At 43.3% G+C, this 25,255-nt stretch overlaps 1 long non-coding RNA gene across 1 annotated transcript in view; it reads right to left on the bottom strand.

Annotated features, from left to right (window-relative positions):
* Positions 1–1,555: 1,555 nt before the first annotated feature.
* LOC102463361 (uncharacterized) overlaps positions 1,556–25,255 on the bottom strand; it is a 42,491-nt gene continuing 18,791 nt past the window's right edge. Inside the window, exons 2-3 of the long non-coding RNA XR_012901097.2 lie at positions 2,935–3,016; positions 1,556–2,363 (exon numbers count right to left, since the gene is read on the bottom strand). This is a non-coding gene — a long non-coding RNA (uncharacterized LOC102463361). The remainder of the gene's footprint in view (positions 2,364–2,934; positions 3,017–25,255) is intronic.

Raw genomic sequence — 25,255 nt, 5'->3', positions numbered from 1 at the left:
GGGTAAATATTACATTTTATTAAGATCAGTAGAACTGACTTAAATGGAGCCTGTGTGTTGTGTAGTCTTGCCTTAATCTTTGTATTCATGCCCATCAGTGTGAGTACGTCTGTACTACATGGCTCCGTCGACAGAGCCATGTAGATTTGTTTATTGGACAAAGGGAAATAAAGCGGCGATTTAAATAATCGCCGCTTCATTTAAATTTACATGGCTGCCGCGCTGAGCCGACAAACAGCTGATCAGCTGTTTGTCCGCTCAGCGCGCTAGTCTGGACGCTCCCCTGCTGACATCAAAGCCTTTTGTTGGCAGCCCCGTTATTCCTCGTGGGATGAGGTTTACCGGGGCTGCCGACAAAGGGCTTTGATGTCGGCAGGGGAGCGTCCAGACTAGCGCGCTGAGCGGACAAACAGCTGATCAGCTGTTTGTCGGCTCAGCGCGGCAGCCATGTAAATTTAAATGAAGCGGCGATTATTTAAATCGCCGCTTTATTTCCCTTTGCCTACAACCCTCATCTACATGGCTCTGTCGATGGAGCCATGTACTCTTGACACAGCCTGTGAAAGAAACTATTTGCATATTTTGCATATATATTTGCATATATATATATGCAACCACACTGAAGTTGAGGCCCTCTGCATGGGCTGTGAGTATCACTTTGGGCCCCCAGGGCTTCCAAAGTTGAGTAGCCCTGGTCAAGGATGTGCATTCACAAGAGTACTTTCTCATATGCCAAACATCTTGTGCTATTTGGTGATTCACAGATCATTTGCACCTTGTGCTTCCCTGGGCATTTGTGTAAATCATGATGTCATCAGATTGGAGTTTGTTTTCATGAACTCTCATGCTGATTGACTTTTTGCTCCACACCCTCCTGCTTGTCACTCATAGTCCCCCACCACCCTTCCTTTGTCTCTCTGTCTAGCTAATCTCTTCCTAATATAACTCCACTGACATTTCTATAAAAAAAAGAAAAAACAATCAAGCTGCAGAACATGACAACTACGGCCGTCACACTGTGTGCTCTGCTTGTATTTTCTGTCCTGTTCCCTTACCCTTTGTCTGTCCCACCTATGTCGATTACAAGCATTTGGGGGAGGAGATGTGCTCTTCTTCTATGTTTGCACAGTACCTAACACAGTGGGGCTCTGTTCTCAGCTGGTCCCTAAGCACTATTATAATATGCATGATTAACAATAAAAATAAATCTGTGACTCATCAGCAGCACCAAGTGCTTTTTGGTTTTTACAACAGCATCATTTATAGTCCCTTCCCCCATGAACCATTCAACCACTGGGTCACTGCCAGTATAAATTAGAGCAGCATTAACGCTGCTCTCTTAAAGCTACTCACTCATTCCATCAGTCCTGTGTAACTTGGTCTTACTCTCAATCCACAATCTCCATTAGAGTCCACATTAAACAAAAATTAAAGCCAAGGTTACCATACAAACCCACTGTCTCAGCGAGCTGGTTACATCCTGTCCACTCTGTGATCAGAAACACTGGCACTTTTTGACACCTCAGCTGAATACTGTCCAGTGTGGACACAATCCCTTTAGGCAAAGAAGCTAGGCTCTGTAATTAACACCACCTGCTTAATTCCAAGAGGCCATTCTAGCAGTTGAGCAATATGAGGCCTTGAAAATGCTGAGACTGGTTCATTACCAACAAGTAATGTAGCAAGCAAGCAGAGTTATAGACAAAGAGATCTTTCTTGAGCTTGCGTACGAGCTAGTGTTACATGCTGGGAAGGCTGTGTTTGTCTGGTAGCCACCAATTTGTACACACAAGGCCCTGATGTCACAGCAAATCAGATTCCTTCTGGAATGTGATTCTCTCTCTAGTTTTACTTTTCATAGGATGCATTAAAAAGGAACCCTAGGTTTACAATTGTGTATCTGGCTGATGATCTATTGAGAAACCTTCATCACATAGCCTGCAAGGAGACTACAATCTACCATCAGGGTTATATATACTTGTGTCAAGTGTGTAAAACCCAACCCAATGATAAAGTGTCTTTCCTGAGCTGACAGGCAGGTGAGAATCTGTCCGTAACACTGAGTTATAAGAAACATAAGAAGTTGGGAATCAGAATACAATAGGGTACATTATGTTTTAATTTGGCATCAGGGGTTTAAGAATGGGTCTTTTCCTGAAACTCAGAGACTGGCATTGTTAGAAGACTGTGTGTTTCAGCTACAGAAGGATAAGCTCTGGCATGTACTAACCAACCCAAAAGTTAGTTATAATGCAATTCTGATGTTTTTCTTTCCATTCTTGTTGAATGAATGGTCTTGTTTAATGTGTAGGACTCCTTGTGGACACTAGCTTTTGTTCACTTCTGTACACTCACCAAGTCACCTTAGGAAAGAAAAAATGGATGCAAGTTGGATCTTGTAAAAGATTCTGGTTCGCTAAGGAAGAAGCAGGTTTGAATTGAGGACATTTCTCCTTTCACGTTTGTGCTAATATTTTTGCACAGCCAGCCAAGACAAATTGTTCTTGGCATTTTCTCTCCCCCCACTCCCGTTAGCTTTGGGATGGCTGCCATCCAATGCAACACTTCCATTTCTTGGAGGACACCAAGAAAGAAACTGATCTCTACACACTGTGGCGAGCACCCATTCAATTGTAGGGCCAACTCTTACTCCCTTCTCTGCAATTGCAGAGGGCGACAGATGCAGTCAAACTAGTGCAGCTTCATGGGGGATAGAGAGAGCAGGTTATGTACAGCCTGCACAGGGCAACTGAAACCCCTTCATGCTACGGTGTGCTGCTCCATAGGGATTCCCCTGAAGTCTGCATTGTGAGGTATGGAAAGAAACAACAACAGGGCTTGTGGAATCACTACATGCATCCTAAGCAACTTCTTTCATTGGGAGCAATGAACCTGACTAGAAGAAGACGGGGTTGTAGAAGAAGCAGGGCTCACCTTCACATTGGGTGTGGAGGGAATTCCTTATTCCTCTTGCTTGGTCAAAGGTAAAATAATAAAGAGATTGATATGGAAACCCCTAGGAAAGAAATACATGGTGAGTGATCAGTGACAAGAGTTAACAATAATAAAATAAATAATAATATCATTAATAAAATGATGATAAAATAATAAAATAATAACAATAATAATTAATAAAAACAAAAGCCACAACCACAAGAAAGCCCTGTGTAAATATGTTACTCTGCGCCTGTCTAAACTGGCAGCGAATATTTGCGCAAGAACACTGACTTTGTACTGTACAAAATCAGTGGTTCTTGCGCAAATACTCCGACGCTCCCGCTCACGGATGAGCCCTCTTGCGCAAGTATTCTTGCGCAAGAGGGCCAGTGTAGACAGCCAAGTTAATTTCTTGCACAAGAAAGCCCAAAGGCTAAAATGGCCATCGGAGCTTTCTTGCGCAAGAGAGCATCTACACTGGCATGGATGCTTTTGCGCAAAAGATGTCTTTTAACAGAATATACTTTTAACAGAAAAACTCTTCCGTGAAAAGTATTTGCGCAAAATCTTGCCAGTCTAGACGCAGCCCTAGAGTTTTAACAGATGAGCAGATAAACTGGGCTTTTATTATATAGGTGGCCAAGGAGAATGTGGTGATCCCCATAGACTTTAGCAAGGGTTTCCTTTCAAACTAGTTTAGAAACTTTATAGGGAAATTGGAAAGCTGCTGTTTGATTAAAGATCGGCTGAATATAAATAGAGTAATTTTGAAGGGGGCATCAACACATTAAGGAGAAATGTGAGGTGGAGTACCACAGGGACGAATATTGAGACCAGTATTATTTCGCATTTTATTTATAAACAATGTTGGCTTTCTGCTTCAGAACAGAGTGTTCCTATTAGCACTCGAGAAGGGCCTGCAGCCCTGAACCAGAGGCATAGGCACAGGTGCACTTGGGTGAGCCATGGTGGCCCACCCAATTAGCATCCAGGAGCACCCATCCCCCAACCCTGGCTCTGCCCCACCCAATGCTTCAGCAGGGGAGTGAGGTTCTGGTGCTGAGGCTTGCCCTGCTACATCCGGTGCTCCAGCGGGGGTCAGGGCGCAGGGGCTGAAGGGCAGGTAAGCTTAGGGTTGCCAGGTGTCTGGTTTTCTACCGGACAGTCCCCCCCGCCCCAGCCAGCACCGCTCCCCTCTCGGCCGGTCCCTTCCCCCCCATTAAGCGTGTCCGGTATTTTTTTTACGACTACCTGGTAACCCTAGGTAAGCTCCCATGCCCTAACTCCACTCCCTGGATGGAGCACCAGGCAGGCAGATGCAGCAGGGCAAGACCCTGACCTCGCTCTGGGTGGAGCAGGGTAAGTCCCCAGATTTTGACCCTGCTTTCTGGCAGGAGCAGCAGGCAGAGCAGGGTGAGCCCTTGACCTTGCTTCCCAGCTGGAATATGGGGCCAGAGGGCAGGGGCTTACCCCACTCCACCCAGTGCTCTACAAGCCCCCCTACAAGCCCCCATGTCCCAACTCCTGGCCAGTGTCCATCGCTCCTCGTAAAGCTGCCTGGAGGGGATGGTAGAAGGCAGCCCTGATCGCTCCAGCCCCTTATGCTGCCCTCCTCGTTGCCCATCCACTTAAAACTCAGTGCGGGGGGGGGGGGGGGGGAGGGGGGAAGGAATGGGTGGTTAGCTTTCAGTACCAAAAAGAAGGGGAAAGATCTTTGAGAAATCAGGACCCTGAGACTGACAGTCCCCAGGAACAATGGGAAGAGGCCAGCACTCCAAGTCAGCCTGATTGCCAGGGCAGGCCAGCCAGGGAGGGAGTGAGGAGTTTGGGGAGAGCCCTATCCTCTGCATCAGCTAAATTTCCAGGGTCAGACTGAGTGGGACCAGGCTACAGAGACAACATGTGCCTGAGCTGAGCTGGGAGGAGGGCTATGCCAGCCATAAAGGGCCAGAGACATAGCCCAGCATCAGATCTATGCGAGGAGGAGAGTTGCAGCCAGAGATCCGGAGACAGAGTGCAGAGAGCAGATCCAGGCTCGGCGAGGGGCTGGAGCCCTGGAGCCAGAAGGGCCAGAGAAGCCACCTGGGAGCTGGAGGCAGCACAGCAGAGAGTGGAGCTTGTAAGGGCCTCAACAGCCTTGTTGCTTAACAAAGTAGTGTTATCTGCATTGTGCAAAAAGGGAATTGAGATATAGGAAGGACAAGACCAGCACTTTCATTATTCCATGCTGCCCAAATATAAATAAATAAAGATTTACCCGTCTCATAGAACTGGAAGGGACCTCAAGAGGTCATTGAATCCAGTCCTCTGCCCACATGATAGGACCAAGTACCATCCCTGACAGATTTGCCCCAGATCCCTAAATGGTCCCCTCAAGGATTGCGCTCACAACCCCGGGTTTAGCAAGCTAATACTCAAACCACTAAGCCGTATTTAGGAAACAGGATGAAAGCACTCTGTCTTTCAATGGTGCTGAGCACACACAATTCCCACTGATGTCACTTTATGCAACCAAGTTTAGCTTTATGTGGTCTGGGCGATGTCCTCCAACATTAGAGCGATCTGTTGCAAAACTAGGAACAAGCACAGATTCCTTGCCTTACTCACAAGTCGAGCTCACGCTTCCACTGAGGATGCTCCCCCTGCTGGATGCCACGCCACTGAAATGACAGTGGTTCAGTGTCTCCTACACTTCCCTTGATTTCCATGTCATCACATCATCAGTGGGAAAGCCTTATATCTTCTACTTAAAAAAGAAATGGCCATTACATATAAAATATCCTGTTAAAATAATACTTGTCCATTTAATGGGGGAAAAAACAGGATTTATGATCCATAAGAAGAAGTTAAAGAAGCCTGATATACAGATTAGACAAAAATTGACCTTGCAAACATTTTTTTAGCATATTTCTGATTTAATAACAAACAGCAATTGGGAACTGCAAAATGAGGCACCTAAAACAATAGGTTAGTCATTTGCAAATATTGCTGAACAACAGGGGCAATTAGAAAATGGAACAACTGCCTGGGGAGATTGTTGTGATACCATCTCTACCTCACCTGTTACGGCAGAAAGTAAAACATATAGTACACTCTTTGCCAAACTTGAAATTTACCTTTTAATATTATAGCTGATTTAAATCAGAGTGAATAGCTTTATTCATGTGACTAGTCCCATTAAGTTCAATGGGAGTACTCATGAAAGTGGTTACTCATATAAATGTTTGAAGGATCAGGCTTTGAGTAATTAACCACAAAAATGTTATTATTAAAGTCACTGATCATGCTTAAAAATAGCAATTACATGTGCACTTGAGTTTGAAAACTCTTTATGGGTTATTTTGGGGCCCTCAAAAACATACACTAACAATTAAAAATGACATTGCATTAGGTGCACCCATGGAAGTAGCCCATACATGTCAATGAACAAATCTCACAGTTGCATAAAGTGACTTCTAAACTTCCATTGAAAATGCCAATTGTAGTGTGTCATACACTTCCACTGATATGATAATGGATTTGTGTCTCCTGCACTTCCTTTGAATTCTGAGCCATTAGGCTGTCAATGTAAAAGTCTTATGCATTCTCCTGCTGGGGGGAAAAAAACCCCAAAGGACGTTATTTTTAAGATCTTATATTATATTTAAATGTTACTGGTCTGACTGAATGGCAACAAGCCATGAAATTCAGTGTGACTGCTTGTTTTATATTTTTACAACAGAATAAGTTACTTAGGCATAGACCACTGGTACCATTTATGGATTTGGGGGTGGGGAAAGTTGCACAAGGAGCACCAACATTGACTGAATTTCCATGTCCTGGAACACTAGGGCATGGATTGTGGTTTGGGCTACGTGCTCACATAGGAAAAAGTAAGCAAGATTCCTCCAGTAGACAGTATTGCCAGGCCTTGGGGCTGAATGTCTAGGAGTAAATAGGGGCTGCACACCTCCTTCCTTCTGCCCAGAGCCGATTGTCAGAACCTTTGCTTTGTTCTCTGCTCAACACAACATACCATGTCACATCCCTGAGTCAGTGTAAGCCAGCTATGAATTGCTACCTCCCTCTTGTACACCCTGGAGCAAAAGGGAAGCAGTGAGGGGAATTTTGCTTCTGCAGCAGCTCAATCTCTTCCAGGGCCTCAAGGCACAAACTAGCCATAAATGACCCTACATAAATGTAAGTGCTGTGGTACTTAGCCTTGAAAGGGTGAGCTAAGAATGTTGTGGGAAACTGAATAATGAATCTATTTGCTTTTGTTGGTTTAACTTCTGACCTTTTACTTCTTCATTTTAATTTAGGACTTTGGTAGTTAATGGCAGTATGCTAATAGAGAGCTGCATGGAGATCTTTTACCACTGCAGACCTTCATATATAGTCCTTATATTTCACATGCTAATAGTCCTGCAAGCCTCTTAATATCCAGCAGCCTTTAGTACTTCGGGGTAACGTGACAACATACATGGAGACGGAGGTAGGACTGAAATTTGAACCATGGTATAGATCTGTCTGCTTCCTACTTTATTGTTAGTTTTTCATGTCTCTGTTCTCTACTCTGCAGGCTCTCTCACTAGACTCTTATTTTCTTTAGATTGATGGAGACTATGAAAGCCAAAAACCACTATAAGGGCAGGAAATGCAAAGTGTGGTCACTTTCTGCAACCTATTATAAAACAAAATTGCTTACTATCCTTTGAGTAACATGAGGTTTCAGTTATTGATTTGGAGTTGTGCATCACCATACGAGCAAATACTTTAATATACTGCGACCTTTCAAAAAAAAAAAGACAAATATGGCCTTCTTCTCCCTTTATTTCCTATAAAGGACTATCAACCCAGCTCTGAACTTTTTTTCCCCCTCATGCAGACTTTATCTTCCTGTGGATACACTGCAAAAGAATATGTCTAGTGAGCTCGTCAGGCCATATCTGGATTATTCTATTGAAATCGAGGCATGTTATTCTACATTCACATCATATCCTTTGTGATCAAGACATCTGTGGTAATACTGTGGACAAGGGCACCATTTCAGGAGGTTGGGCTCCAGCCAGGTGAGAGAGGCATGCACAGACTGCAAGCACTGTCCCCTCACTCCCTTAACATCTGGGGAACAGGATCAGAAGCAAACTGTGTCCCAGAGCGCATGGTGGCTGCCCCCTCTACCCTCCAGAAGTCTAAAGAAAGAAAGGTCTAATGTAAGGCATCAGAGAGCTGGATACAGAGTTTTCCTTCAGCAATCGGTGCCTAGTGTGTCCTTAGTAAGCTCATATAGATCAACATCAATCTTCTTCCTGTGGAAGTTATTTACCTACCTGTAGTTCTGTTCCTCACCTGTAAAATGTGGATAGCATTTCCCGCTCTCATCAGTGAGATGTTAAAATCCATTAATGATTATCTGTCCATGGTCACCAAACGTGCTAAACGTTTTGTAATGCTTCTGATGCCTGGCAGACAAGATCCCTGCTCATTTACAAGAGCTAAATTATAATAAACAGGTGCATTGCACTGACTTCAGTTATGCCACTTAATAGAACACAGTGTTATCATGACTGCAGTGCATGAATGGGAGCCTCAGGACTTTTCCATACTCCCAGAACAGCAGTTATTCCAGTTCCACATGGTTTCCCTGTTGTAGTTGAGCGGTGGGGAAGGGCTCGGGGGGTGGGATTTTCTAAAATAAGCCAGATTTCCATGACAAGCTATTGTGGAGCAGACTTTCAGGATAGATGGTTTGATGCTGATTTTCGAGGAAAAACATAGATATGTGCTCTAGGCAATGTCACAGTTGATGCATAGATGGAGAATAAATAAGGTGTCAGTTTTGTGTTTGGCAGCCAAATCAAATTACCATGAATCCAAACAAATCCAACTCCATCCAAACAGGTATATATTGGCACACACACAACTAGTTATTGGTTGAAGACTGACTCTGTGCTACAGGAGTAGAAATCAGAGATCCCCTTTCTTCATCAAGAGCCTACTGTGGGTTTGGATTTATTTTTACTACCCTACTTTCACTCAGCTGTACAGAGATATGGAAATTCATGCATAGGATCACATTGACAGAAGAATCTGGCCTTAGTTTGCTTCGACTGCTATAAAAAAGGAAAGACGACTTTATGGCTAAGCACAGGAAGAGACTCAAGAAGTTCTGAGTGCTACATTATTACTGCGACCTTTAGCAAGTCACCTTTCCTAGGTATGTCTGAGTTTTGTTCTCTGCAGATGCAATATTTACCTAGGTGCATGTTGCAAGGTTTATTTCATTAGTGTTTGCAAAGCAGTTGGACATCCTCAGACAAAAGGTGTGCTGTCTCTCCACACACACGCACCCACTCTAAGCAGGCACTTTAGAAGCAACTAAAGATATCTATGATGCAAGTGCAAAATATGGTTAGTTTTGAGAGGAAAGTAATCAGGACACATTCATAATGTTTCAATAATTGTTCTTTAATAGTTCAAAGTGACTGTAGGATTTCATCATTAGGACTCCTAACCATGTGACTGAAAACTGCCGCATGATGCCCAATTAATTACTCCTCAGAATTCTTCCAAAAAGGTTATGTTTTAGTTTAATATATTGCTGTTGTTCCTACCACTAGCCTAAAATTTATCAAGACATGCCTGAGGTTTTATTGATCAGTCGTGTTCATTCACTGAAAAGTTTGGCAATGGAGCAGTAGATCCCTGCAAGTTCTGGTCCTGTAACTGACAATAGCCAAATGTACCCATGCCTAAATTAAGCATTATCTTTCCTCTTCCCTACCCACTGCCCTTTAGCTAATGGATAAAAGCGGCTTTGGAATAATTTGCTTTGTATTTTTCACATTGCATAGATAGACCATTAACATTCCCTTGGACTCAGAGGTAGCCACAAATGCACAACTCCTGACTTGGTTAATTTGAACTGCATGCCTACGTTCCTTCCTCCCCCCTCATTGATGGAAAACTGACCTGTACACTATGGCTGTGTCTACATTGGCACCCCTTTCCGGAAAAGGGATGCTAATGAGACACTTCAGAATTACAAATGCCACGGGGGATTTAAATACCCCCCGCGGCATTTGCATGAACATGGCTGCCGCTTTTTTCCGGCTCTGGGTTTTGCCGGAGAAAAGCGCCAGTGTAGATGGGATCTTGCGGAAAATAAGCCCTTTTCCACAAGATCCCTTATTCCTACCTGAAAGTGGATTTATATAGATTTATGTGGATTTATACCTGAAAGTAGGAATAAGGGATCTTGCGGAAAAGGGCTTATTTTCCACAAGATCCCGTCTAGACTGGCGCTTTTCTCTGGCAAAACCCCGAGCTGGAAAAAGGCGGCAGCCATGTTCATGCAAATGCCGCGGGGGGTATTTAAATCCCCCGCGGCATTTGCAATTCCGACTGGTCTCATTAGCATCCCTTTCCCGGAAAGAGGTGCCAATGTAGACACAGCCTTAGTGTTTATATGAAATAAATAGTTTAAAAGGATCCATAATGTGCCATATGTAAGGGACTAGCAGAAAATAAAACAAAATCCTTGTAATTATAACACAGATATGAAAGTTACTCAGCAGCAGTCCCAAGAAGTTGTTTCCCCTTGGAGAGCAATACATGCTGCCACTGATGTTTTCTAAGTAGAGGGCATATGACCTTTCTGGTGAGCAGAGTTCACTAAATTGCTTCCTGTTTTGGATCTGTGGAACCACAGGGCGTGCGTCCTCAATCAAGCAGTGTGGGGTGAACGTGAACAAAGTGGATGCTTCAGAAGCTGTTCGTACTAGAGGAAACATGGTTTTTAGCAGAGTAGGCTTTGAAAGATCAAAGATCATGGCACACAGACAAAATAATAGTACCAATAATAACTCTCCTGCTTCAAGAGTCACAGAACTGAGAAGAACAAAAGATATCTTGATGCATCTCCTATATTGTGCTTAGAAGTTTTATAGTAGAAAATGTTTCTCTTTAAACTAACTATACTTACACATGGGGGAGGGGAAGAAACATACTATCTATAGGATGGAAAACAAAAACTCCCTTTCATGAGCAATGGAAGAAGCTGTAAATGTAGGCACTGTAAGGTTGAAAGATACAGGAAAAGCATATTAAGTAATTACAAAACTTAAGTTTCATTGTATTAAATAAATTCTCCTGGGGGTTTGTGCTTCTCTGTTTGTTTTGACGGATATCAAGTGAACCATTAAATGATAACCATCAAAACATATTGAGAGTTCATAAAAACAGAAGGTTGAACTGTAAGTCAAAGCCTGCATGTAAGTGAACGAAACCCTCCGGCATGTCCTTTTGTTGTTAACAGATGAGCTGTGGTCAAAAAGAGCCTTTGTTTCTTCATAGGTGTCCCAATGCTGAATGGTACCCAACTCTACAAAAATATTGGCAACATCACAGTGTGTTAAAAGTGAACAGAAACACATGCATACTGTATTTAGATGAGTCAGAGTCTTATTTAAATATTCTGACACATTGTGAGGGAAGACATTTGCAATGCAAGGTAGGGATTTGTGTACTGCTAAGTGGGGATATTTAAGCAGGTATTCAGTTTCCATGTGTTAAGCAATTGCCTCTAAGAATAGGGATAGCAAGCAAAAGTATCATATTACATGAATATAAGTACTCAGTTCTTCTTGAATTGTTCTAAATCCATTTTCTCAGTTTATGTAGATAGATTAGCAAGGTTCATAAAGTTCTCAATCACTGAGAACAACTACTTAAGAGAAGAAAATTATGATTGTTAAGTTAGAAAGTATCCTTTTGCCCAATTTTCTAAAGGTTTAAATTTGCTATATTAAAACTTTCACACATCTGTTAAATTCTTGGAGCTTCTCTGTTAAGATTAACAGAGTAACTGTAGTGATTACTAACACAAGGATATGGATAGCTAAGAAACCGAACTGCTTTTGACCCCAATGCCTCTAGGATCTCCTGCTTGCAGGGTACATATTTCACTTCCCCCTTTCCCAGACTGTGGCTTAATGCAACAACTGAGCCCACAAAATTTCTTGAACACAACTCTTGGGCTGGACGGTTGTAGAATAAGAAATAATTAGTGCCTCTTCTGTGGAAGAGTAATAACATTAACTTTTAAATAGCAGATCTGTGCTGATTAATTCACTTGCTTGGATTTATACAGTAAAATGATACAATTAGTGGCCAACATCTTCAAATATTGGTGCCCATAGTTTTGCACCTAAAGAAAGGGAGATTCACCTTCAGCAATGCTGAGCCTCTAGAATTGCCTGGGAACAGGGCACCTTCCTGTTCCAGGTCCCCCCTCTTCCTGTGTCTGTTCCATTCCTTCCCTCCCCACTGCCTGAAGCCCTATCGCTGGAGTGACGTGAGCCAGGGGTTTGCCAGGAGCCTGGCACAGAGTGACAGCGGAGGTCACTCCTCCCTCCCCTGCACTCCCCGTGGCAGGCAGCAAAAAGCAGAGCAAAGCAGCAGTCTGTTCTGCCCTGCCACCATCTCTCTGTCTTCACCATGGCGGTGGGAAGCAGAGCTCCCCATCCCCAATCCACTCCCACAAGCTCTGCATTGCTTGAGGGTGAGTGGAGTGGAGTGTGCTGAGGCTGAAGCCAGAGCACTTCACTTCATGCGGTCATGGTGAATGGAATGGGTTAGGAGATGGCAGCAGGGCAGAGCAGGCTGCTGGGTCACTCCACTTCCCACCACCGGCCCAACACCTGCTGCCACCCCCCTGCCAGGCCTGTCAGTAATCCCTCAGGCCACCCTGGACCCTGTAATGGCAGCTAACATGGGGGACCATCCCGTGGTCCGTAGGATGGTTGTGTCAGCAACCACGAGGCCCGCCAAAGTGTAGAGTCTAGGGCAGCCACTGATGGACAGGACTGCTGTGCTGGGGGTGGAGGGGGGCTATCATAGGGCAGCAGCAGGGTCTGACCCACTTCCACTCACCACAGCAGTGGGGGCTGAAGCAACCCAGTAGCCTGCTCTGCTGCCATCCTCCCAGCCCATTGTGCTTTGTTTCACTGCAGCAGCAGGAAGCAGAGCACCTTGGCCCTGGCCAGCCCTGCTCCCAGATGCAGAGCAAGGTGGGGGGAGCAGAGGGGAGCAGGCTGGGGCATTCTGATTTCTGTCGCCATGGTGAAGCAGAGCACAGTGGGCTGGGAAACGGGTGGGGAACCATGCAGGCTGTTGGGTCACTCCAGCTCCCGCTGCCATGGTTAGTGCAGTGGGTCTGACTCCTGCTGCTGATACCAGACTCCTCTGCTAATCCCCTGGCTCTCTTAGTTGGGGCGGGGACACTGAGGAAGAAGGCAGGAGGAGGCAGAGTAGATGCAGGAAGAGACGGGGCAGGAGCAGAGTAAGGACTTGGGGGAAGGGATGGAATGAGGGCAGGACAGGGGTGGGGCCTGTGGGAGTGGGGATGTCTGGGCCCTGCACCTGGGGTGGGAGAGTAGAGTTGCCTTGGGCCTCACCCCCACCCCGAGGGATGACCCTGTCAATACCAACGTATTTCAGCAACACAGCAGTAGCACACAGAAGTATTACCCCAGTAACTTCCAGGTCAAGTTAATTAGACTATAAACATATGTCATGTTGTAAATTCCATAGGGAATGTGACAATCAAGCTATGTCCTCTTCAGTTCACACCTCCTAACCAGTAAAAATAAATGCGATGATCGGAACTAGTAAATACTTCTGGGCTACGTCTAGACTGGCATGATTTTCCGGAAATGCTTTTAACGGAAAAGTTTTCTGTTAAAAGCATTTTCAGAAAAGTATGTCTAGATTGGCAGGACGCTTTTCCACAAAAGCACTTTTTGCGGAAAGGCATCCGTGCCAATCTAGACGTGCTTTTCTGCAAAAAAGCCTCGATAGCCATTTTCACGATCGGAACTTTTTTGCGTAAAACAAATCTCTGCTGTCTACACTGGCCCTTTTGCGCAAAAGTTTTTCGGAATAAGACTTTTGCCCAAACGGGAGCAGCATAGTATTTCCGCAAAAGCACTGACAATCTTACATGAGATCGTCAGTGCTTTTGCGGAAATTCAAGCGGCCAGTGTAGACAGCTGGCAAGTTTTTCCGCAAAAGCAGATGATTTTGCAGAAAAACTTGCGAGTCTAGACACAGCCCTGGTGGTATGTGACCAAAAAGAACAATTCAGTTCACTCTGGCCTAACTGTGTTCACTCCAACAAGCTCAAGTTAAAAAAGTATTCTTTGGGCAAGTCTATACTACACACTTGTCTTCCAGTGAAGACACACTAAGATGGCAGGAAAGAAGTCTCACCTTAGTAACTACCATGGAAGTCTCACCTTAGTAACTTTGGGTATGTCTACACTACCCTCCTAGTTCAAACTAGGAGGGTAATGTATGTATACTGCACTTGCTAATGAAGCCCGGGATTTGAATTTCCCGGGATTCATTAGCATAAGCGGGGAGCCGCCATTTTTAAATCCCCGCTGCTTCGAACCCCGTGTAGCGCGGCTACACGGGGCTCGAACTAGGTAGTTCGGACTAGGGTGCCTATTCCGAACTACCGGTACACCTCGTTTCAAATCCTGGGCTTCATTAGCAAGAGCGGTATGCATACATTACCCTCCTAGTTCGAACTAGGAGGGTAGTGTAGACATACCCTATCTCTGTCAGAGGCGGGAGCTAATTTAGTGGGAGAAACTCTCTTACTGAAATAGTGCTGGCTTGCTGGCTACATGGACTGTTATAACTTCATTGCTACAGGGTGTGGATTTTGCACACCCCTGAGTGACAGAATTATACCAAAGTAAGTGTATAGTGTATATGTGGATATATCTATGCTCACAAGGAGCAGAGCTGTTGAGTTAGATGTTCTTTCATGTTTACGAAGTTACATTTTAGAAGCTCAAGCATGCAGTGAATATAAACAAGGTTGTAGTCTTTCACAGCAGAGGTAATATAGCAGTTTCTGGGGAGGCTCTGGAAACTTGATTCTGCAAATTTGTTTATCACCAGTGTCACTGAAGAACGTAACCTTTCATAATGGTTTGATTAAATCAGAAATACAACAATCATAACAGTTTTCTGTGCCTATTTTAACCAAAAAGTAACTTGAGTTTTAACACTTCATCTGTTTAAAAGTTACTATAAAGTAAGCAAAACTCAACTGGAGTGCCATTCCCTTTGCCATTTGAAGATGAAATGAAACCATCAGGAAGTGAGAAAAAAAAATACTTGAAGGAACACTGTTTGGGACCCAATCACAATAGGCAGTTAAATATCCCGTCATTTGCCAAAGGAGTACAAGTCATTGGGGTTGGGAGTTGTGATGGGCTCCAGGATTTAGGAATTAGTGAAGGCATAATTGCAAAAGGGAACTGAGGAAACTCTTAAGAAGATGGGAAGAAACAGCCTGAGTGGTATTATGCCCTAATTTGATTTAAGGTACTTAAAGTGTTGACCCTTCCATGAGACTGAAATTGTATGCATCACTCATGATGGTTTGTGATATATGCTAGCGAGACCTAGACCTAATGGCAAAACATCAAGGAAAAACAGCTTGATCTCGAATTTTGTAAAAAACTGTGAACATTGAAAGCTATTAAAGTTCATATTCAAGGTGCATCATTCATAGTGGGCATTACGAAAAAACATGTGTTTGCTGTCAGCAGAGTCTGGAACCTCCTAGAAATTTGAAAATTAAAGAGTATTTTATGGAATAATAGAGAGCTTCCAAAGATAGTACAGTGTGAATTACTTTGCTTTTTACAACAGGCATGTATTTAATGCAAAGAGTAAAGGTCAATTTTACATATTAATGTCAAATATTATCTATAGCTGCATATGTATTAGAACTTAGAAGAAAAGTAAAACCTGAGCTGCCAGGTACAGGACTCTTTAATTAGGGATAGAATAGATTGGAGACTAATAAAGGATCGAGCTAGAACCTGATTGTTAAGAAAAACAAATTTAACATTGCAGGCTGAAAACAGCATGGATTTTTGACAACATCAGAGATTAGTGAACTTTTGATTAAACGGCTAAATTAGCTTAGGCCAGATACCAGATTTGTTCAAGCCAGATCACATGACACAAAGAAAATACAAGCAAAGGTACTGGTGATATGCAACTCTCTTTATAAATAAAATAAGAGTAAAACATTTTAGTTCATAATCAGCTCAAAGTCACCACCATTGCAAAACCACCACCTTGTTGGCAGTCACAAAGGGCTGAACCACTCTCTTAACCTTAGAAATGGTCCAAGGATGGAGTTACAAAGAGGGTAGTGTAAAGATTGCAGTGAAACTAGAGCAAACACACCACATCTAGCACTTAAATTTGAGCTAGATCCCAAGTACAAAATATAACAAAATGTTCATTTGACTGAGTAAAGTCAATGCTCCTACTGAGATCAGAAGTACATGCTGTTCAAAATTAAGATACATTTTCTCCCCCAACATATAAAAGTGTTGAAGGAAAAGTTAGAGAAAGACTGGAGATCGGATTTGAAAACTGCAAATTCAATACCAGATGTTATATTAGATTAAGGGATGTACTGTAAGTAACAAAATGTCCAGCATTAGTACAGCAACACCTGGCACAGTCATGTAACTCTCTTCTTGAGCCCCTTCTTAACTGTGTCCCTGAACATCAAGCCAATGCTTTGTATTCCTCACAATTGCCTCCCTATCTTCAAACTCCCAACTACTACAGGTTGTACCTCATTAAACTGGGACTCTGTGGTCCGACAACATCCTGCAGGACTATGGATGTTCCTGGACCAGAGAGCCCAGGGGCAAGGAGGTCTGGCAATGTGGCTGGGAGCCTGGCAGAGGGTGCCAGTGACACGGCTGGGAGCCCTGTGAAGGGGTTTGTGGGGGGACTGGCACCATGGCCAGCAGCTCCCGTGGCACAGCTGGGAGCCAGCAGCAGCAGGGCAGTGATGGCCAAGGAGCTGGGCCCTGCCAGTGGCACAGGAGGATGGAGGAGTTCAAAGCTGGAGCCTGAATCCAGCAGCAACAGCCAGAGCTGGGCAGCGGTGGGGACAGGGCTTGAGCCAGAAGGAGCCAGCAACAGGGAGGCTGGTGACAGGGACCTCCTTTGGTCAGACAAATTCCCTCATTCAGGACTGGTCAGGTCCCGAGGGTGCTGGATCAGGGAGGTCCAACCTGTACAACCCATTGCCTGTCTGGCATAGGATTGCCCTATACACATTATCTTTCTGGTCACTGAGGTCCTCATTTGGTGCTACTCTGTGACTCCAGCTACAGGAGGAAGAGAAGTGTCTATTTGCCTGATACACATCCCTGCAAGCAAATGGGTGGGGGAAAACCCAAAGCGCAGGGAACAAAAAAGAGTTTGGGCTCTCTCCCACCTACTTCCTCACCAGAATATTTGACCAGACATACATCAAGCATAAACTTCTCCACAAAAAGGGGTGATGCTATTCCTCGCCCAGAGCATAGGAGTATACAGAGGAAATTATGATTCTGGGTCAAAGTTTGGGGTTTAGTTTGTTTTTGGGGAGGGGGCATTCCATCCAGCTAGCTATTTGGTGCCCCTTACACAGGATAGATCATAAAAGTTATAATCTAGAAGTGACAGACTGAAAAAAAAATCCACAATTGACCTGAGCAGAATCCAAACAGAATCACCAGATCTGTCACCTGTCAAGATTCCACCTAACTAGTTTTGAATAGAGTCCCTTTGTTGGGTTTAACCAGGCTGACGACAGAGCAGTTGGCATGGACTTTAGCTCTCTAAAAACGACTGAACAAAACTGTTCAAATTTAAAGCAGAAGCAAGAGTGAATCATATCATAAACAAACTCATTAACACATTTCTTAAAGGTTGGTCAGGGAAAAAAAATCTGTAGTGGATTGTAGGAATACTGAACAGAGATGAAATAAGCAGCTGATTATTGCTAAGAAGAAATGTGTTCCAGTTTCATTAGGTGCTAATGGCTGAATGAGAAAAGACAGCTTCCAAATGCGGTACCTGTAATGTAAATGTGTGAAGGGAAAAAGAAAAAGAAAAAGCACTTTGGATCAACCTCTTGGCCTAGAAAGTCCACAGCAGGAGTTTCTTTCTTTGTTGGAGAAGAGCAACTACCTGATAATTAATACTCTTTACATTTATATAGACACATAATTCAAACTTTGGAATTTTCAACCTTTAAATAATCACATTCATTCACAAAATGAAACATTTTGCATGTTGTGTATTATCTGAGAATTTATCAGGTAATGGATTTCAAAATGCCAGCAATAAACAGCATAATTTATCAGGAAGATATTACTGTAAATACAGTCCATGTTAATCCAGATGGAAAATAATGTCTGAGTGCAACACGTAAACTATAAAGACTACGCTAAAATAATTTATAAATGACAAGGGTCCATAACTGACTTTACTAGGTGTAAAAGCCATTCTACAGGACTTAGTTGTCCACTTTTCTCCATATGAAGCTGCTCATGGCATATTTCTACCACATAAAAATCATATTTGTTAATATTAGGGTTGATAGATGGTCTCCCAAAAAATACCGAACACACAGGCTAAAAATGTATTGAGGAAAAAAAAACCCACCCACACCGAACACACATCCTGTGTGGGTACTACCAAGAGCCACCAAGGTGGGAACAAAGGGCGAGGCAGCAGAGCCTGCTCTGCAAAGCAGCCGCCTGCTACCCAAAGCACAAAGCAAAGAGAGGCAGACCCCGGGGCAACACAATGGCAGGGCGGAGGGGAGGGGGTTACCCTAGGTAGGAAGGTGACCCCTCCCCCCTTCATAGCCAGGTCTTTGGGTGTCCCAGTGGAAAGAAGCAGAAATTCCACCCCAGTCAATTTTGGCTGAGAACCCATGGAAGGCGCCTAAACGCAACTACAAAGCACCTGTGGGCTTCTCTCCTGGACTACAGCACCACAACGCGCTTGAACAGTGCTCGGGAGCAGGGACAGAGCTTCTCCTCCTCCCCAAGGTGTCAATCCTCCTCAGACACAATCAGCTGAGGGCTCCCAGCGCCGATTGCTCCCCGCCCCTCAGCCACTCCCTCCGCCCCCGCCCGGCTTCTGCACGCAACCAGAGGCTCCCAGCACTGATCACAGCCCTGCCTCCCAGCATGGGACTCCCTCTGGTTGTGTGCAAAAGCCTGACAGGGGTGGGGGGAGTAGCTGGGATTCCTAGCCACTCCTCCCGCCAGGCTCCCAGCTGGGAGGTGGGGCCACAATCGGCGCTGGGAGCCTGTGGTTGTATGCAGAACCTGGGCGAGGGGAGTGGCTGGGCATCCCAGCCATTTCCCCCACCCCCACCAGGCTTTTGCACACTACCACAGGCTCCCAGAGCCAATTGCAGCCCCGCTTCCCAGCCACCCCGCCCATCCCCTCCAGGCTTCCGTCTGGCACCCAGCCGGAAAAACAGAAAATACTGGACATTACACATGTCTAGTATTTTCTAAAAAAAAATTTTAACGGACAGAGGGCGCAAAAAACAGACTGTCCTGTAGAATACTGAACACCTGACAACCCTAGTTAATATTTAGCATCAACAGGTTCACAGGTGGGAATACCTAAAAGCCTTTCCACGCCAAAATTGCTGAACTCCACTTTTTCAGGGAGAGGGTCTCAGCCTGAGGAATGGAGAAGACAGCACATGGAACTCATTTGCAGTGATTAAGTAGCAGAAAGAAACTCGTTTTACCACAGTAAAAATCAGTTCCATGAACTTCTGAAAACATTGGCGAAATACATTAAAAAAGCAACAACTTAGATTTATTTTTGGAAATATAAGGGAGTGGTGCTCAAGACTGACAGCCTGAAAGTGGTGAAAATATAAAAGTTAATCTCTAAGTTTTATTTCTAGATATTAGAGAACAGAATGCTTCCAGATAGCATGACAGAGAAGCACTTACTAAAATAAGAATTTTGACGCAATAATAGGTTCTTACCCATTCAAAGTCTAAGCCAGGGTGGGAAAAATCAGGCCCAGGGGCCGGATCTGGCCCATCAAGCATTTCTCTCTGGCCCAACCAGCTGATTAGCAGAGCATGCATATGTACAGCCTGAACTATGTGTTCAGATGCTCCTCCCCCATCTTGCTCTATCCTGCTACCAAGCTGCTCTCAGGATTCTCCTGCTAGCTGTGCAGGCAGGTGGAGGGGAGTGCTGAAGTCAGGGTGTCTCCCGCCCACGTACTCCATCTCTGTGCCTCACACAGAGTAACTGCCACACACACTTTCCCATCTCTGTGCCACACACACTCAATCTGTGTCACAAAGTCTGTTTGTCACACACACAGTATCTCTGTCACTCTCTCTCTCTCTCTCTCTCTCTCTCTGAGCCTCGAGCTCTGCCCTGCCCCTTCCTGGGCAGAGCCAGCTCATGACCACATACCAAAATTCATGAATAGCCCCCCTCTCTCCCCGCAACAATTATTGCACCTCTGGTCTAAGCAGACACATCTATGGCCAGTGGTTTGATTGCTGCAGTGTTGATCCCTGGCATAGTGAAGACAAGCCCTAAGAAAGAAGCTTGCATTGTGTAGTCCTGCTCCAGCATTTCTTGCTCTCCTAGCTCCCTTTCCCTTTCAGTCTGAGGTCAGGAATACTGAGCCAGTACATGCTATACAGAAATCAAAGTAGTATCTACATTCAGGGAGTAACATAAAACTTTCCTGAGGAAAATATATTTTTCCTAACAGCTACCTCCCATGGACCCAAATACCCTAAGACCTCCATCTCGTTTGATTAATACCAAGATCAATGTTACCCATAAGCTTTCCATCATCCATTGATTGATTTCTCACAAATCACCCAACCTGGTCTGCTATCAACTGTAAAATTTGTATTCATTCATTTCACGCCTCCTCCTGCTCCGAGATACTGTGTTCACTGGATGCCCAGATTACAGAGGCCAAAATTGGAGGCAGAGTAGCTATTCTGTTCTTGCTTGACTCATATACAGAGAAAGCTCATTCAAATAAAAGTCATCTGAATCCGAGAGTTCTTTCAATCTGGAAGCCCAGAGGAAAGAGTAATTTGGATAGTATTTTGTTAATCTCTGAATCACTAGATACCAAAGGCTTCTTAGAGGACCTAACAAGCAGGCATTGTCTGACATGATGATGAAGTTCGCTGGGCTCATTGTTGTGGTTGGCTTTAACATCCAGGTGTATCCTAACTACTCACTTCATATAAACAAGAAAGCAAATGAAAATAAAAGAGAGATAAATGAATACAGCTAGTTCTTTGTACGTACTCAGAAGGCAATCAAGCACTACAAGGATAAGAGCCATTTAATTATCTAAATACATAGAGTAGCACCCATCCAGAAAAGCAGCTAAGCACATGTTCAACTTTAAGCAAGTTAGCAGTCTCACTGTCTTCAATGGAAATATTCACACACTTACAATTCTAGCATTTGTTTAGGTTCTCTGTTGGTTAGATCAGGCCATAAATGGTATTATGTATAATTACAAATTTCACAAAACTCAGGGTGGGGGTATTTGGCATTTTGTTTTGTTTTCTCTCTAATTCTTCAGATAAAAATGTGCAGAGGAGGTTTACACTTATATTAAAATAGCCTTGAAATTAACAGGAGCACAGAGTTTACCACTCATAGTAGAAAAAAATCCCATAATAATACTGCCATATCAGGTCAATTTACAGATAAAAAATACATAAAAAAAGATCATCGATAAGGTTAGTGTATTTTATGCCTCACAAATTTACTTTTACTTTTAATGAGAGTTGCCCTCAACTTATTGCATTCTCTGCAATGTAATCGAGAAACTCTACCTTTGTACTACCCAGAGATCACACCAGTTTCTAGATACATACCAATTGTTAGGATGAAAGCTATGAGAAACTGAATAGTTAAGTGAAACAAAGAGAAAAGGGGAAATCACAGCCATCCGTTAATTTATCCAAAACTCAGTGATCTAGCTGTGAACTTATCTGTTGAAGTGTTTTTGCTCCTTCAGCACATAAAAAAACCATGGCTATCTCAGACAATTTTCTAAGATTTACTCAGGAGTATTTATCTGATTTTCAGCATGACGATGAAAAACAATTTTCAGTAGATCAACAATTTTCTTCCATAATCTATACAATACATAGTACCCTATACAATGCTACAGTATCATGTCTAGTAACACATGTTTTATTGACAGGACAAAGTTTGTAGTTAATTAGCTGTGGAATCAGTTGGAGTTCCAAGTGAAAGGAAATCAAAAAGCAAAAGATAACAGATAGTTCAGCGAAGATCAGCATGAACTGCAAATATTAATACATGAAACTGAAAATGGCTGTGGACTCTCTTAGAATGAGGACTCTTTTGAAAGATCACAGGCACTGAAAAGTGTTAAGGGAAAAAATCTCTTGAACAAAAGGAATACAAGAATAAAGACAAGAACAATCTTATTTCAGTAAAACAAGCAAAATATTAAATTAGCATTTAATATTTTCTCCTTCTGTCATAGCTTAAATACAGCATGAACAGATACTTGTGAGAATCATTTACTTTAGATCACCACTAGAATTGTGGTGTAGTCAGAGGTTGCAATGAAAATAAGGCTATTGAGCAATAAAAGTAAGTAACTTATCTCTGCAGGCACAGAGAACACCCATTAGGCTTAACTCTTCAAAAGTCTCAGAGAGGAAAACTTTAAAAAAAACCAAGAAATGGTCCTGTAGCAGCTCATGATGCTACTTAACTCTTCAGTTACTCACAGCTTTCCCCCTAACCATTGCATCTACAAAACCCTTTGGGATCTCAGGGATTAGAACAAAGGAATATTTCTCAATTACATTAAGATTGGCACTTGGGTGGTCAAATCACTTAGGCAGCTTTGAAAAAAAACAATCCTTAGCTTGATTTTATTTATTTATTTATTTATTGCCAGCCCTTTCCCAAATTCTATATCCAAACAGTAACAAACTGCTTCATCTGTCGCTTTCTTTGACTATTGGCATTGCCACAACAAAAAGAAGCCTTTCTGCCATGAGATGAGTAAGGAATTGGGTCCAACCGAGTATACTAGCAGACTGATTTTCTCTCTCTCAATACGCCTTCATATTGAGTAGGACGTAGCTGCCAAACCAAACTCACAAGAAGCCGTGGATTTGAATTTTAGAAGAGAAAAAACAAAAAACAACAAAAAACAACACACCACCACTTAAGCTGCCTGCAGTTCCAACCTCTTTTCAAATTACAAGCATTTAGCTCAGCGATTTTTTGTGATGTATTTTCTCTCTATTAAAAAAATGTACAGCTTTTCTTTCCTTCCCAGTGAAGTTAATGACAATGTTGTAAGAACGAATTGAAGGGGAGAATAATTGGACTTAAAGGTTAGTCAAGTGGTCACTTCAACAACATTACTGACTCTAAAGTTCTACTTCATTGAGCTCCTTCTCCTAATTGGATGTTTCATTTAAACTCGTAGTAATAGGTATCTATATACTACTTTATTATCACAGCCCTTTACAGATTTAATATTTCTGCCAGGTGTTGTTGCCAGCAAAAAGAGCCAGGTTCAATTACCTAGCAGTTCCTTCTGAAAAAGTAACAAATACCACCAGCTTGAGTTGCCACACAGAAACCTGGGAAAACTAAATTCCCTCCTGGGTATTCCCTTGATAGGAAACAGTTTCCCAGACTCTAGAACACAAGCAATGATTCTTTGAAAAGGAAAACTTTACTGGGGGGGGGAGGGAGGGGCAAAGACAAAACACAGAATAAATGTGGGAAAGCCATTAACAATCAATTAACAATATATGAAATCATTATAAGAAGACAGACTTTCACACATGCACCCCAGGGTGCCTTGACAATAGCTTTAAATTTAGTCCTCTACTTGCAGTGTGACTGCTCAATAAGGCAGCATGTTCCAGTAATTGTCATTTCCCTCCTCCCTATCATTCACTATGCCTCTCTACTCACTGCTTGTTGTCCAGGGTTGGCAGAGTTCAGGCAAGTCCACACCCAGTACCAAAAAGAAGTGCTGCCCGATCAACTCTGGAGTCTTTACTACCTACCCCAGTTGAAGCGATAGCAACTTTATAAATTGGTGGATAGGAAGGCCCTCAGAGTTCCTCGGTTAAGTTTCTACATGCTGCAGCTTTAGCAAAACCCATCACAGCATGGCCTCTGCCCCTTCACATCATCTATCAAAAAAGATCAATGGATGCAGGATGCTAATCAGGAAAGGGGTGCACTTTTACCTCCTTATCTTCTTATGTCCTAGCTTCGTCCATGCTCTTCTCAGTAACCATTGCAGAAAATGGTTTGGGCTATGGTGCTCTCGCCAGGCACATTTGGTGCAGTTTTTTTGCCCTTTTGTTATCAGAAAGAACTAATGATATTTTATTATCTCCAACTTGAACCTTTATCTCCAACTTGAACCTTTACTGAATTTTGATCAAAATGCCCCAAACTGTGACCTAACAGGTATGCAAATGAACTTTGGCCCATTCTTGTTCAGAACAGATAGCTCCCTAACTTATTGGGAGGATGCTCATCTAGTTTTAAACTTCTTTTGGGTGGTTTGTCTCTATCTAGTACTGAGACAAAACAAGATACGGATTTGTCTGGTATCAGACGGTGGATACCATTTTAGGAGCACACTGCTCCACCAGATACAGCATGATTTCACATGCACCACGTGAATAAGGTCACATTAGCGGGGAGGCAGGTCCTATAAGCAGGGGGAGGCCCATGCTACTCCCAGAAGTACCGGAATATCCAATATAAGTGGTACCCTACCCCCTCTATGGACCTTCTGTCCACCTGGATGGTCTGACATAATTTGTGGGTGTTTTCCTCAACAAGCATCAAGAACAAGCTCTTTATTCTCTAGCGTTTAGGCCATGGGACTCTCACAAACAAGTCAGCAATGAGATGTGGCAGAGGTAAGTACAATAGTAAAAATATAAATTACTTTGATAAGTAGTAGATCCTACTTGAATTTAGCTATTTTTCTCCAGGCCAAAAGTAGATTTATAAATAAATACTATTACCTCCCTATTATCTAGCACTTTTCGTCAATAGATCTCAAAGCACTTCACAAGAGTCATTATCCCCAATCTACAGCTGAGAACAGAGAAGTGAAGTCACCCAGGAAACAAGCTGCAAGACCAGGAATAGAACATTCCCCTTGACCCAGTGCGCTGGCCACCAGCCCACCTTGCCTATATGAAAAACTTTTAAGAGTAGCAATGATGCCTTTTGGAAAGCTGTGTACTGATCTACATGCAAATACTAGATGATACTAACTAGTCACCAGGATAATCTGTCTTTATTCCTGTCAGGATTATTACATATGTATTCACATAGTGCTCTTAACTTCATAGTTTGTGTATTTTCCCATATATTGGAGAAGGCT

This window comes from Pelodiscus sinensis, chromosome 2 (assembly GCF_052426305.1).
Source record: "Pelodiscus sinensis isolate ZL-2025 chromosome 2, ASM5242630v1, whole genome shotgun sequence".
NCBI lineage: Eukaryota > Metazoa > Chordata > Testudines > Trionychidae > Pelodiscus > Pelodiscus sinensis.
Note: the sequence above shows the minus strand (reverse complement) of the source record. Positions and strands in the feature narration are given on the sequence as shown.